Source organism: Pleurodeles waltl, chromosome 2_2, assembly GCF_031143425.1.
Source record: "Pleurodeles waltl isolate 20211129_DDA chromosome 2_2, aPleWal1.hap1.20221129, whole genome shotgun sequence".
Taxonomy (NCBI): Eukaryota; Metazoa; Chordata; class Amphibia; order Caudata; family Salamandridae; genus Pleurodeles; species Pleurodeles waltl.
This window is the reverse complement of record NC_090439.1, coordinates 14,456,978-14,472,073: the sequence shown is the minus strand read 5'-3', so window position 1 is coordinate 14,472,073 and position 15,096 is coordinate 14,456,978.

Genomic DNA, 15,096 nt, shown 5'->3' with positions numbered 1-15,096 from the left:
TCCGTTACCCCTGTCATTTTGGTTAATTGACGTTCTTGCTTTCACTGTCTTCGTCCTGGGTACCATAGCCTTTTATGTTTCTAGGTTCAGTGGTCTTTAGCCCTGTGATGCCCGTGTCTAATGTTATGAATCAGTACTGTGTTCTTCTATGATTAACAGCAAAAGTCCAACAGCAAACACAAGGACATTCCCACCAGCTCATCCTGGTAAATCACCACAGCAGACAGCCCAGGGAATGAGGGACACCCTCACCTAGTGTAGTGAACTCAGAATTCCAGGGGCAAGTTCTACTTTCTTCATAGTTTTATATGAAATTACTTCTAGAATTAAGAGTCAGTTTTCATTGAATGTGCAAATTCAGTTTTGCCTACGAAGGATCACTATGAAGAGGTAATCTGAGACGCATCCTCATCCGCCTTGGCAAAATAAAACTTGGAAGTGCTCTTCATAAAAATGCCTGTAGAAAGGTGTGTTTAAATCAAGGTACTTTCCAAGAAACCAGTCATAGAATGCCATCCTATAACAAAGAAGTTCTGAAGAACATGTGCCCATAACATTGGTTGTCATGTATCAAGGAACTTTCCCCATAGACATAGCATATGTAAAGCCCTTTGGTACATCAGGCCTATACTTTTTTAAACAGACCTGTAAACCAATGCACACTACCAATAACCAGCCGTATTGTGTTACGTAATGAATACGTTTTTCAAAGAAGAGTTCTCATGTTGTGTTTTTAAACCTCGGTTATGAACAACTTTTCCAGCCCTGTTTCTACTTTTTTATGTTCTGGTATTCCAGGTATGATTTGCTTTTTTGTTTTAAACAAAGTATATAAGTCACAGAATGCAAAAAAGCAAAACAGCCACGAGTGGTCCAATCACATCTGAGGTAGGAATATAAATGAATAAAGGATTGTCAGAGTCAGTCATTTTACCATCTGGGCTTGTCAATGAGAAGCACTTGATGGATGCCAGATACTGTACTGGCGAAAGCTGTTACACAGGTACAAATTGGTAATGTACTCAAACATCTTTTGAGGTTGAGTCCTACCATAATAACTAGGCCTATGTCGCTGGGATGAAGAGTTTGACTTCCGAGCTCCCTTGTGTGGTTCAGCTTCTTTGTGATCAACTCAAGAGGTGGGGTTTAACTGTAAACAGATATCATAGAGAATTGTTTTTTCTTAGCACATGCTTGCCACCAGCTTTGAATTCATTTGAGATTCAACCCCTCATTCCAAGCTAGGGTCCAGAGCATGATAAGGCCCTACTTATGCACTCTGGTACTTCTAGTGCTGATCTGCTAGTCTTAGAATGCAACGTCGTTTTGACTTGTACAAAGCCCTGAAGATGAGTTATGGCATTGCTGTGACTAGTAATTTTGCCCTTCTGTTCTGAAATTGGCAACTGCGTTCACAATTGAACGTCTATGCACTATGCTCAGACCACATATGGCCTGCACTCTATTTCCAGCATTGTTCCAGAATCCCACAGAACACTCCTGAAAAGGTGTGTGTGCTTTCCTGTAATATTCCTGTTTTAATGTTAGTAGTGCGCTGTAATATTTCTGTAATAGTGTTAGTAGATTCTGTACCTGCACCCCATTTGGGGGCCCCTCTGTTGTTTGTGTTATTCAGACATTTAAATTATGTGTTAATACTAGGACAAGAGCACATGCTGGAACTTTCAGTGATTTCGTCTCAAATATATAAATGTGTAAACTTTGTGTATGCGCCGTTTTGGTTGAATGCAAGAACCAGCAGACTGCTCTAAAACTGCGCTTCTGCTAGATACTAACCATGATGCCCTGTGCAAATCTCATCAGGATGACACATCCCTTCTGACAGTGATGCGGCGCTCCAATATATACCACCATTCCAACTGCTTTTAAGGTCGATGATTTCAGCATTCTGCTAATATAGCAGCAAAATAGCTAAAATGTTAGATGTGCACATCAGGAAATCATATTACAGAAACCTTTAAATCTTGAATTGTTCATTCTCAATTACATCAATATTGACTTTATTTGGTAAGGTACTCTGGGATAATCAGAGAAAGTTGTTTTCCAAAAAGGATTTGTAAAACCATTATAAATCACTAACTTTAAAGCACAAGCCATTTGAAGCCTGGGATGGAATTTGTAGCCCCATTAATAGTGCATTGATTCATTCTTTATATGCATGTTGTAGCTCAGAAACATATAAATGCCAAAGGCGCCTTCTTTATTGAAGTGGGCGGGCAGTGCCATGGTAGAGACAAGGTAAGCACCTCCTACCGTGATCCAGGATGGAAAGGGTTAGTTAGCCAGCAGTGCTCTTTTAGACAATATGTCTGACCTCCGCCAGAACCGAAAAAAACGAAAGAAGGCAAAACAAAGCAGTAATCGCCCGCACATCTTGATGTGGTCACTGAAAGGCTGGCAAATACACTTGCTAAATTACACAGAGCATATCAGAAAACTCCGCTGCGTTAAGTTTTTATTGAGATAATCTAAAGCATACAGACTTCCAGTGGTGTGTAAGCGCGTTTTTGATTGTAAAGTTAGAAAAGAAGGGATCATGGAAAGAGTCTGTTTGCAATGCTATATGGATAAGTACCAACAAAGTGGATGTTTTAGACCAAGGGACTTTGGGTCTGATTACAACTTTGGAGGAGGGTGTTAATCCGCCCAAAATGTGACGGATATCCTGCCCACCGTATTACGAGTTCCATAGGATATAATGGACTCGTAATACGGTTTGTGGTATATCCGTCACATTTGGGACGGATTAACACCCTCCTCCAAAGTTGTAATCAGGCCCTTTGTTTGATGTCACAGATCAGAACTCCTCAGAGTAGGAAAAATGCATTTTATTGAGTCTTACTCATGCACACTATTATGACCTTGGTTATGAATATGAGTTTGGTTTGAGGATACCAGGTAACCAGCATCGTTGTCTCTGGTTGGTATTGACACACCAACTTCCAGTGGTTAAAACTTTTCTCCTTGGAATTAAGAACATTTTCATGGAACTGGTAATCCAGGGTCCTTATTCTCGCATTTCTTCCTCAAGCTAGCGAAAAAGCGGACATTTTTTGCCTGCACATAGCAGGAGGAAAGCGTAATCCGGAGGCTGGTGAAGGGGTTGTCCAATGAGGTGGGGGTGATGAGGCATCAGGGCAGGCTTCAGCCTATCAGGGGTAATAGTGCATGCTCTATTCTGTGTGGTTGAAGGGGCTGAATGGGAGCTGACCTGTGCTGCTGCCCTCAGCCCTTTCCCCTTCAACAGGGTAACATATTTTTTGGCCCAGAATTATCAGTTTAGGTCTCGATAATTCTGGGTCAAAAGGCTCCCTGAATAGTAGGTAACATTGGCATTTAGGTGGTAGTGGTTCGTGGGGCGCGGAAGGGGCAGTGCGTTGGGGTTGGGGGAGGGGGAATAAACATTAATTTGAAAAAAACAACCACTTACCTTCACTCGCTGCCGCGCCGCTCCTCTCCTCTGTCGCAGGCTGCAGGCAGAGGCTCCCAGCCTGCACTGTGGCCAATCCTGACGCTGCTCAGAGCAGCATCCAGATTGGCTGGGAGCCACGGCACTCCAAAGTAGACTGGGAGCCTGTGCAGGCTTTCTCCAGCTCTGCAACTGTGTTGCCTGAGACAGACGGTCAAACATACATGCGCAGTGAGGGGGAGTGCTGCCACTCCTGGTGTAAGGGGGGGCGATGCTCCTCCGCCCTAACAGAGGAGATGCTCCTGCACTTAGGGTGACATTCCGCCTCTTGGAATCCCTCTTTGTGTGGTATATGGTGTCCTAGTATAATGTCCTTTTCACTCCACAGCCTTTATTTGTATTTCCACTACTGCTACTACTTTTCACTATGCTCCAAATAATGTCATTAAAAGCAGCAGTACCGTTTTTACCACTGACAGTGTGTCGCTGTTGATATATATGTTACATCTATTCGTCGCAGGACAATCCATAAGACTAGAAATGCATCTTCTATTATTTCTCCTCATAAGAACTGCTATTTTTCTAGGTAAAATGTTGATACAATTGTAAATTAATCCCCCCTCTTCCTTCTTATCATAAGACCAACATAGATGTATTATGCAGGATTAAATTATCAAAATGTGGAGAAGATTTGGATACAAACCTGGTTTCCATCAGAAAGAAAAAGAGAGTCATTTCTGCATGCTTTTCCCAAATTCCAGACAGTTTTCTGGGCATATTTGAGCACCTTTGTATTATGATGATATTATCAGAATTAATGGGACATTCATCATCCTGTGCGGCCAAAATCTGAAGTTTAAGGCCACAATCAGAAATACCAGATCCTTGTGATCGGATAGTTGGATCTTTAAAAGGTAGGCATTCTGGTCTAATTCACAAATATTTTACTTTGAGCAGGTGCGACTTACTCTTCTAATGCTCCTGCCTTACGCATGAATTCCACAATATACAGTACAAGAAATCAAGCGAATCTTGCCAAAAACCAAACCTGACTCCTATTATTGAGCTGGATCAGGCATCCAGGATCTGGGAGAACGCCAGTGAAATATGTTGATTTTTGTCCCATTATAAATTGCTGAACTAGGACACATTCTGCAGCACCCGCATTTTTCTTATTTACCACTTCAAGCATCAACCTGCAGGTGGCAAGGAGGTTTTCTAATTTTTGCTTTCAGCTGGACCCAAAACAAAAGCCTGATTTAAAGGGCCATGAGCCCTGCTTTTTTTAGTATCATTCTGGCTGGGAGCTACCTGGAGCCAAATACCTAGATACTAATGCAATGGAGGGTGCTAAAGACTTACACCTTGTTATAACTAAACAAGTACTTAAGAGAAACTATGATCAGGAGGCAGGTTTTTGACTTTATTAAATCCATGCATTTCGCAGCTAATTATAGACTGTAGGAATGTTTGATGTGTCTGCATGATTAATTATACAAATAAAGATTTAAGCCGCACTCACTAATTTATTTTTGTCTTTAATCCTTTTACAGCGCTACTGTTCCCAATGAAGGGTGTTGGTGAACTTTACACACACATTATACAGAAACAATAAATCATTCCAGATTGTAAATCAGTCTACAAGAAATATTACATAAGAAAATGAGGGTAACAAAGTGTAGGAGTCACATATTGTCCAATGCTGGTAGGCATTATGGCCCTCATTACAACATTGGCGGTAAAAGCCGCTTACTATCGTGCAGAAGACCGCCAACACACCGCTGCGGCAGCAGAATTCCGTCACGGTCATTATGACCCACTGCTCGGAATCCGCCAGTACACGCAACTCTACGGTCCTCCAGACAAACAGGTAAGTACATTGGGAGCATGCTGTATGGGCTATGCCTGTGTGGAGTGGGGTGGATGAAAGATGGGTGGGGGGGAGATTGAGGCGTGCATGAAACGACGGTGAGTGCATGTGCCACATGGCAAGGGTAGGGATGGGGACCAATGACTGTGACGGTGCAGTTGGTAATAACTTTTCTTTTCCCCCTGTACAATTCATGTAGGTCAGCGCCCACCAGAAAAAGGATATTTGGCGTGCCATCGCCAAGTATGTCCGGACCCTGGGGGTCTACCACAGACAGAGCACCCACTGCCGTAAGATATGGGAGGACATTCGCCGCTGGAGCAAGAAGACGGCGGAGGCCCAGCTGGGGATGGCCTCCCAACGTGGGAGGGGTGCCCATTGCACCATGACCCCCTGATGTTCAGGATCCTGGCGGTGGCGTACCCGGACTTGGATGGGCGCTTGAGGGCATCACAGCAGCCACAAGGGGGTGAGTACACTCTCATTCTGCTGATTTTGCACGCAGTGGAGGTGTCTGGGTGGGGGAGGTGGGCTGTGGGTTTCCCTAGGCCAGGGCGAGTGTGCTACACAGGTCCCCTTGTTCTGGCAGACCTTGTGGCACCCCACCCCACCCCACCCCACCTGTGTACAGTGCCAAGTACACCTAGTCAGGCTCCGTTGTCATCCATGTGTGCAGATGTCGGCCATAGCCTTGTAAGCCATGTCCCAGGGATTGAACAGTGGAGCCCAAGTGCGCGGCGTAGTGCAGGGGGCCTCTGTGTCTGTCGTGTCCGTCAAACGGTAGCGGTAATGCATGCACTCAACATGTCTTTCTTCTGTCGTCCCCCCCTTTTTGTGGTCTCCCTGTTCTTGTGTGCATTTGCATCATCAGGCAGAGGAGCAGTAGCACCGGAGCAGGAGGGAGCTGCATCCCACATGGCCCTGGAGGGTGAGACAATGGACTCGGAGTTCACCAGTGTGACGGAGGGCGAGGGGAGCTCCACGGCGGGGACTGGAGCTGAGACCAGTGATACAGACTCGTCCTCAGATGGGAGCTCCCTTGTGGTGGCGGCCACATCTGTGACCCCGGCATCTTCAGGTACAGCGCCACCCCCCTACCAGCACCGCCCTCCCAGCAGCCCCTCAGCCTTTGCCTCGTGCCCGCTCACCCAGGAGGGTGGGCATCACCTTCGTCCCAGACACCCCTGCTGCCCTCAGTGAGGAGGCTATTGACCTCCTCAGGTCCCTCACTGTTGGGCAGTCTACCATTTTGAATGCCATCCAGGGTGTAGAAAGGCAGTTGCAACAAACAAATGCATTCCTGGAGGGCATTCATTCTGGTTAGGCGGCCCTTCAACGAGCTTTTCAGACTCTGGCCTCAGCACTGATGGCAGCTATTGTCCCTGTCTCTAGCCTCCCCCCTCCAACTTCCTCCACCCAGACCCAATCTCCTCTACCTCAGCCTATCCCAAGCACACCTTCAGACCAGCATGCACACACGTCAACACACAAGGGAAGCTCTGGCAAACATAAGTACCACACATCCCACAGGCACTCACGCATGCATCACACACATGCAGACACACCAACATCCACTGCCTCCACTGCGTCTCCCTCCTCCGTCCAGTCTCGTCTCCACTCACACCTGCATGCACTACATCTACAGCCACTACTTCCATCACCAGCACACACACCACCACCACACCCCGCTAACGTGCAGTCACCACCCCCACTACCATTCACACGTCCCCAGTGTCCTCTCCCAGTGTGTCTGTGACGCCACCTCCCAAGATACACAAACGCAGGCACACACCCACCCAACAGCCATCCACCTCATGACAGCCTCCAGCGCATGCACCTTCACCCAAAGTCACCAAACACCTCCTACAACCACAACCCTTTCCTCCACTCCCAAACACCCTCCAGCTACCCATCCCAGTGTTCCCAAGAAACTTTTCCTGTCCAACCTTGACCTCTTTCCCTCACCTCCCCACCCCATCAGTCTCCTAGAGCCCGACTCTCCAGGTCCCAACCTAGCACCTCAGCCACAATATCTCCGGGACCAGTGGTGCCTGTAGTCACCGGAATCTGGAGTGCACCGGGCAGCAGGGCAGCCAGTGTGGCACGGAGCCACAGCACGGACAATCCCCCACCTGTGAAGCATCAAAAGTTGGCCAGTGCCCGGCGGGAGAGGGGGAAGACTCCAGCCACTAAAGCAGCTCCCAGGGGTACAGGTGGAAGAGTGGAGTCAGCTGCGACACCTTCCAAGGTGGGGAAGGGCCGCAAGAAAGTCAGCAAGTCTGGGAAGAGCATCACGGCAGAGAAGACCGCCATCTTCCCCGCTGCCCAGGAGGCCACTGCCATCATCCCCGCTGCCCAGGATGCCACCGCCATCATCCCCGCTGCCAAGGAGGCCAGCGCCATCATCCCCGCTGCCCAGGAGGCCACCGCCAGCAACAGCCCTGCTGCCCAGGAGGCCACCGCCAGCACCAGCCCTGTTGCCCAGGACAGGACCACCAGCACCAGCCCAGCTGCCCAGGACAGGACCGCCAGCACCAGCCCCCGCTGGGCCAGACAGGACCGCCAGCACCAGCCCCGCTGGGCCAGACAGGACCGCCAGAAGCTGAGTCACTGCCAAGGACCCCGCCACCACAAGCACCGCTGAACAGGACACCGCCGCCACAAGCACTGCTGAACAGGACACTGCCACCACAAGCATCGCTGCCAATGACACCGCCGCAACAAGCACCGCTGGCCCATGAGCGCCAAGGGCACTGATGCTACTGAGTCCGTCACGAGCAGGATGAAGCACTCTGGGCACAAGGCCCCCTCTAGAACCAGTGGAGAGATACATCCACTAGCTCAGTCCTTGGCAGGAAGAAGCACTCTGGGCACAAGGCTCCCTCCAGAACCAGTGGAGAGATAAATCCACTACCTCTGTCCTTGGCAGGAAGAAGCACTCTGGGCACAAGGCCCCCTCCAGAACCAGTGGAGAGATACATCCACTACCTCTGTCCTTGGCTGGATGAAGCACTCTGGGCACAAGGCCCCCTCCAGAACCAGTGGAGAAAGGCATCCACCTGAGAGACCGTGGCTTTGCACTCCCCAGGATGAAGCAGTGGGCAACCCACCCACTGGAGAGACTTGAGAGACTGTGGCTTTGCACCCCCCAGGATAAAGCAGTGAGCAACCCACCCACTGGAGAGACTTGAGAGACTGTACCTTTGCACTCCCCAGGATAATGCAGTGGGCATGTGGCCCCTTGTGGATTTGGCGTTGTGCACTCAACCGGCTGAGGTGCCCCCGCTTTCCCTTCCCCCTGAGGTGCCTGTTTTATTGCTATCTGATGCCCCTGCAGTGTTCTCTCCGTCATGTTCGGGGATTGAGTGTGGGCCTCGCCCATGCCGTGTGGGCCCAGTGTTCCACGGACTACAATGGAGCACTAATTGGACTACTATTGTTGCTGTACATATTTGTTTATAGAGTATATATATTTTTGCATCCTGAATTTTAATAGATTACAATGGTTACACTCCTTTGCTTTTGTCTTTGCATTCTTCTGGGGGATTGGGGGGTGTAACTGTAATGTATCATGCTGTATTAGTGTGTGTGTTGTAGTGGGTGAGGGTGGGGGTGGGGGTGTTGCGTTTGTGTGTCTCTGTTTTTTCCCTCCCCCCTCCCCTGTGTCATAGGTGCAGTACTCACCGTTGTCTTCGCCACCGGCGTTCGTGCTCCCGGTAGAGGAGCAAGAAGATGAGGGCTGGCAGGATCTGGAGCTCGGGTTCCATGGCGTCCGGAGTCCTCGTGGGGTGTGTAGAGGTGAGCTTTTTCCCTTCTATGTCCTGTTTCTGCCCTGTTTTTGTTCACGGTGAACCCGCCCCAGAAAAGGTGGCAGATTGGTAGGTTGTGATACTGTGGGCGGTACATTGTCCTCCGCCTGTCTGTTGGCGGTGACGGCCAAGCTGTTTGTTTGTACCGCCGTGGCGGTCGGAGTGTTAAAGTGGCTGTCTTTGTTGGCGGTTTCCGCCACGGTCGTAATTGCAATTTTTTTACCGCCGGCCTGTTGGCGGTCTTACCGCCGCTTTAACACCGACCGCCAGGGTTGTAATGACCCCCTATATGTTGAAAGAGCATGGTTAGAGAAAAACAAATTGAGGATTTAAAATATAACATAGTGGTTAGGACTGTGTGTACTAAATGCTTTATTACTTCCAAAAGAAACTCTTTTAAGTAACCTTAGAATAACGACAGATTGAAAACAAAACACAAATGGTTTAAACCAATGCCTTGCAGTTTGTTTTCAGCTCCTTGATGCTGGCTCGTATCTCACTGTGCTGTATTAGGATTGCAACTTATGAACTGTAAAAAACACAAGAACCTCAGTATCAAAAGCAGTAACCTGCGGGGGAATGGTTTGTTAGTGCAGGATGGCGGGCTCCATCTATTAATGCTTCTGCTCCAAAAACCACCTATCCTGCTGAAATAGACACTGAGGGGCTGTGAAGAGTGGCATCTGGGGTCGCCGACCCTTCCCCAAGTGGTGGGGAGCTGATGGGACACAGCAGTGGGCCTATTCTTCAGCCACAGCAGTGGCAGATGACAGCTTCCGCTGGAGACCTTCAAGACTGGGGCCACAGGGCACCTGTGATTATGACGGCCAGCTGTGAGGAGCCCTGAGGGTGTGGTGCTGGGTTGAACAATGAGTGGGGTTGTAGAATTGAATCCCCCCCTCCTAGCCCTGGAAATCAAAATCTCAGAGGTGGGTTCGGATATACCTCTCCTCTGTCAAGATCTGAAGAAAACTATGGGCCATGTAACAGAGGCAGAAACCCCGAATTACGGCCTTGGGAAGTGTGACATCGGACCTAATGCAGACTATACAGTGGTGAGTGGTCAAGCGCAGGAGCAGGCAGCCTGTGTGAAGATGTGGAAGGACCCCCCCAGATGAAACAATCTGTGATTCTTGGAATTCCCAGAAAGAGTGAAGGGTTCCTGACCAGAATAGGTCAGTGACAGGTGGCTGGGCTCCTTTCTTCCCCAAGGTCAAATTTCAACATGCTTGCTGATAAAGTGGGCACACAGCTTGCTGGTGGCAAAATACCCCTGGGGGGACTGATAACTGCCCACTTCCTGAATTAGTTGGACAAGTACATGGTCCTTTGTACAGTTCACAACTTGGGAGAGGTCAAACATGAGTCTAATCATATGCTTATCTTCCCTGACTACACTAAGCTGGTGAAGCACAAGTGAAAAAAGTCTGAAGCCATGAAACAGAAACTATGTGCGATGGATATGAGTACATGCTGCTCTATCTGGTGAAGCTGAAGTGATTTTCCAGGTGAAAACCCTCAGCTTATCTTTGAGTACCCGGATAAAGTATGGGAGGGGGTTGAAGAGCATCTCCATGACATCAGGATACCCCACTGAGCCCTTCAGTGGAGGCAGAGAGGAGACCTGGACAGAAGAAGCAATTTTGGAACTACGGAGGTAGGCTGGGGGGTGATTCAGGGGGCCTGGGGTTTGCACATGCTTCCTGGGAGAGAGAGACAGATAGTCATGCCTCAGAAACAGACTTTGCAGGGGGCCAACCCCCCAATAGCCCATGAGGGATCCTCCTATACAGAAACCTTAGCAGTGCTTGTGGAATCAGTATGCCCAAAGATTCTTTGAGAGTGTGTGTAGGGGAGTCAGTCACTAAGATTGTTGATTGTTGTGGGGAGAAGGAGGTTGGCTAAATATTGAGGGGGTGGGGTGGGTGGCTGACCCTTCCTGAGTTGGGGAAGAGGATAATTGGAGACCCATGTCAGGGAAATGGGGGGAGGGGGGCAACAGTTGGGGGTGTTATTGTGTGTTAACACACAGTTCAGCACAGTGGGAGACACTGTCCGACAGTCCCACCAGAGCGAGCGACCGCAGAGGAGAAGCAATAGATGACCGCACAATTCTGTGACCCATTGGAGATCCTTTTATGGGACATAAATGGACTATGTCGCAAAATTGAGCGAGGCTTGGTCACTTAAATACATACATTGACAGACCCTGGATTTGGTCCTCCTGCAAGAGATTAATTTCTTTGGTAACACTTGTCATTACCTGCAGGGAGTTAGCTACAGGGTTCTGGCTTGCATGGGGTATTCAAGAGATTACCTAAGGGTAGCAATACTTGTCGAGAAGAATCCCTCTTCCGGATTGAGAAACGTTGGGAGGACCCTAAGGGTTGCTATGTAGTGGTGCCGGGGCAATGGTATTTAAGGATGTTCCTTATTAATAATATTTATGCTCCGTCACAATGAGTGTTGGATGCTTATTGCCCTATCCAGTTGGACGTATTGACTCATCTAGTTGTCTACACATAATGGGCTGGGACTTCAATTGAGATATGGACTGGGACATGGATAGGTGTTCACCCCACCTGATCCCAAGCAGAGTTGAAACAGAATTGGAGCACTGTGCAGCTGCGCTGGGCCTGGGGGATGTCTGGTGGTGCCGCCATCCTAGTGAAAGGCAATACTCCTTTCTTTCTGGGGTGCATGGGACTTTGACAAGACTAGACAAGACTATCTGTTCATCCCACTGACGTACCCGACGAGTACAAAAAGCACGTTATGTAGCCAGGGGGGGTCTCAAACCACTCACTCTTGTTGGTCCACCTGGGCCCCCAAAACCCGCACATGGCACATGAACGCCTAGGCCCTGAGGTGCCTTGACATACTGGAAACCCTTTGGGCAGATACCCAATTATACTTTGAGGAGAATGAGAGCACAGTGGCTTCTCCAGTCACCTTGTTGGAAGCCTATAAAACAGCTGAGACTGTGCTGAGAGACAAAGCCCAAAATGTAATTGCCCAGAAGCAGAAACAAAGGGAGAATGGAAAATTGTAGTTGGAGCATTAGCTCATTTCATTGGAACTCACCTGGGTGGAGACTAGGAACCAGACGCCCTACCTACTCATGGGGATGATGAGGGATCAATACTATAATCTGACTAAACTGACACTACTTAGGGGTGCGGAGGAGACTTTTTGACACAGGAGACAAGATGGATCCCTTCATCGTGTGGTTGAAGAAAAGAGAAGAATAGTGAACTGGATGGGTGAAGTACCGACCGAGTCATAGGAGGTAGTCCGCACAGTCAGAGATATAGCAAGAGCATTTGCAGACTACTCCTGGATGCTGAATGTGGCCCGAAGGGACTGCATAGATCTGGACATAGAGCCCAGTCCTTGGCGTAGCCAGCAGGGGAGAACTGGGGTCTTAACTGACAATGGAAGAGACTGGGGAGGCAGTGCATACTATACAGTTGGGGAAACACCAGGTACTAACAGCTTCCCGGTGGAACTCTATAAGAGATTGGCCTCTCTCCTCTCCCCACATCTGCTAAATCTGTTCACCACAGCTAAAGGTGAGGCTGCTTTGCCACTGGACCTCAACCATACCCTCATTGTGGTGATCCTGAAACCGGAGAGGCCACCAAACCTTTGCTCTTCATACAGGCCGATCTCATTGATCAATGCTGAGTGCACAATTCAAGCTAAGATTTTGGCCTGGGGGAGTGATATCATACTTGGAACTGTGTGAACAGACAGGTTTCATGCCTAGGAAGGCAATGCTCCTGAATTTGAGATGGACAGTGTTAGGGCCGACAGAGACCCTAAAGCGATAATGTTCCTGGATACTGAGAAGGCATTTGACTCAATAGACTGGAGGTACCTGTGGCACACTTTGCAGAGGTTTGGCTTTGGGCCCCAGTTCTGCAAATGGGTGGCTCTGCTTTACAAGATACCCACTGCAGCGTTGGGGGTGAATGGGCTAGTCTTAAACACCTTTGCCCTCTGGCAGGGTAGAAGACAGAGATGTCCACTGTCCCTCCTTCTGTTCACACTGTATCTGGAGCTGGTGGCTTGATGGCTACACTGTTGAGCGGACAATGTGGGGTTTCCCAGAATAGCAAATGCTCTGGAGAAACTGTCTCTTTATGCTGATGATGCTCTATTGTATATTGGCAACCCCACATGGTCAATACCCGCAGCCCTGTTGGTATTCCGCCAGTTTGAAACATAAGCAGGCTACTGTATAAACTGGGAGAAATCTGTTATCTACTAACTAGGAGACTGAGAGGGCCTGGAAGGGGTAACAGGCAATCGCCTAATGAAACCCCTGCTTTAAATACCTTGGTATAAAAGTCAGTCTGTCCAAAGAGTGCTTTCTGGAATTCAACCTAGACTGGGTTCTCCAGGACTTCCATGTGGAATGTTGGCGCTCTCTTCCATTAATGATAATGGGCAAAGCTGTGCTGTACAAAATAATTACTTTACCCAAGATGCTGCAGAACACTCCCTTCTAGGTGCCAGACAGCTACTTTGACAGACTAGACAAATTAATTTGCACACTTCTTTGGGATGGGAGTACCCCACTAATTGCTTTGAGGATATTGTACAGGTCGGTCTACAATGGCAGTTTGGTGCTTCCTTACATGTGTGCGTACCACAGGACTGCACACCTGCAAGTCATTAGCAGATGGGGTCACAAGCCACAGGATGACCCAGCTTTTAAGATAGAGAGAGCGGTGATGCGGCAGCAGACGTTCCTTCACTAGGTTTATGGGAGAGCGGAGAGGAAGTGCCTGCCAGAATCAATCGAGGTTGCCATGTGAGCTTGGAATAGGGCCACCACAGCAATGGGGTGAGGAGGGACCCTCACGCCGGCGACCCTCTGTGGAGGGGTACACTGCTATCAGAAACGCACAAGCTCAAGGGCTTCCAAGGATGGGAACTGATTGAGAATGAAACACTGGGGGATATGTTGGATGGAGTGGAGGTCAAGACATTCGAGTTATTGCAACAGGAATTCTTCCTGACGACTGCCTAACAGTTCAGAAACATGCAATTAGCACATGCCTTAAGAGCAGAGGGTATTCAGGGGATGGATCTCCCAGAATATTCCCCACTGGAATCCTGGGATCTTGGGGATGCTCTTCCTTACAAAGCTATTTCCCAGTTATACTGCACCATAATAAATAACACTCCAGATCATTCAGGGAGGCTACTTGGAAAATGGGAGGCAGACGTAGGGCTCCTGGAATATATCGACTGGAAGGTGGCCTTAATGCACCTCAGAGAATTTGCTATTTAAGCTTGCATGCAGTTGATCTAGCTCAAGATCCTTCACAGATCCTATTACCACTGGTCACGACTGTAGAAGATAATGAGGGTTATCAGCCCCACGTGCCTTCATTGTGGTATAGAGGAGGGCATGTTCTTGTACACAATAAGTAGCTGCCATGGAGGAGCACATAAGGGGGGGACATAGTTACCGAAAAGGAGGCAGTGATGAGTGTGGCCATACCCAGGACATGACAACTGATCATATTGGGCATACTCAATGATGCTGATGTTCTGCGAAAGCAATTGTTGTCTTGCACGCTAGGCTTAGCTGTGCCAAAGAAGGGTTTGGTCGGAACTTTGGGGAGGGCACAGGTACCTACGAGGGTCATTTGGTGGGAGGGAATGAACAGGTGTATAGAGATAGAGAGAGTGGTGTACAAAAGACATGGTTGCCCTAGGAAATTTGACAAGATCTGGGGATCATGCAGAGCGTATCGTGACTACCTGAAGAGGCAGACATTGCCTGGGAGCCCCAGTAGAGGCAACCTGATGAATGCTTGAGGACTTGGCAATAATTCTTAAATGTGCAAACCCCATCTGGTCAATCTAGAGGAAAGAGGGGTGGGTGGAGACAATGGTGGGATTGCGAAGAATCTTGGGGTGGAATGTGTGTGCATTGTTTAATATGCTTGTTTCGATGTGCAGAAAATGAA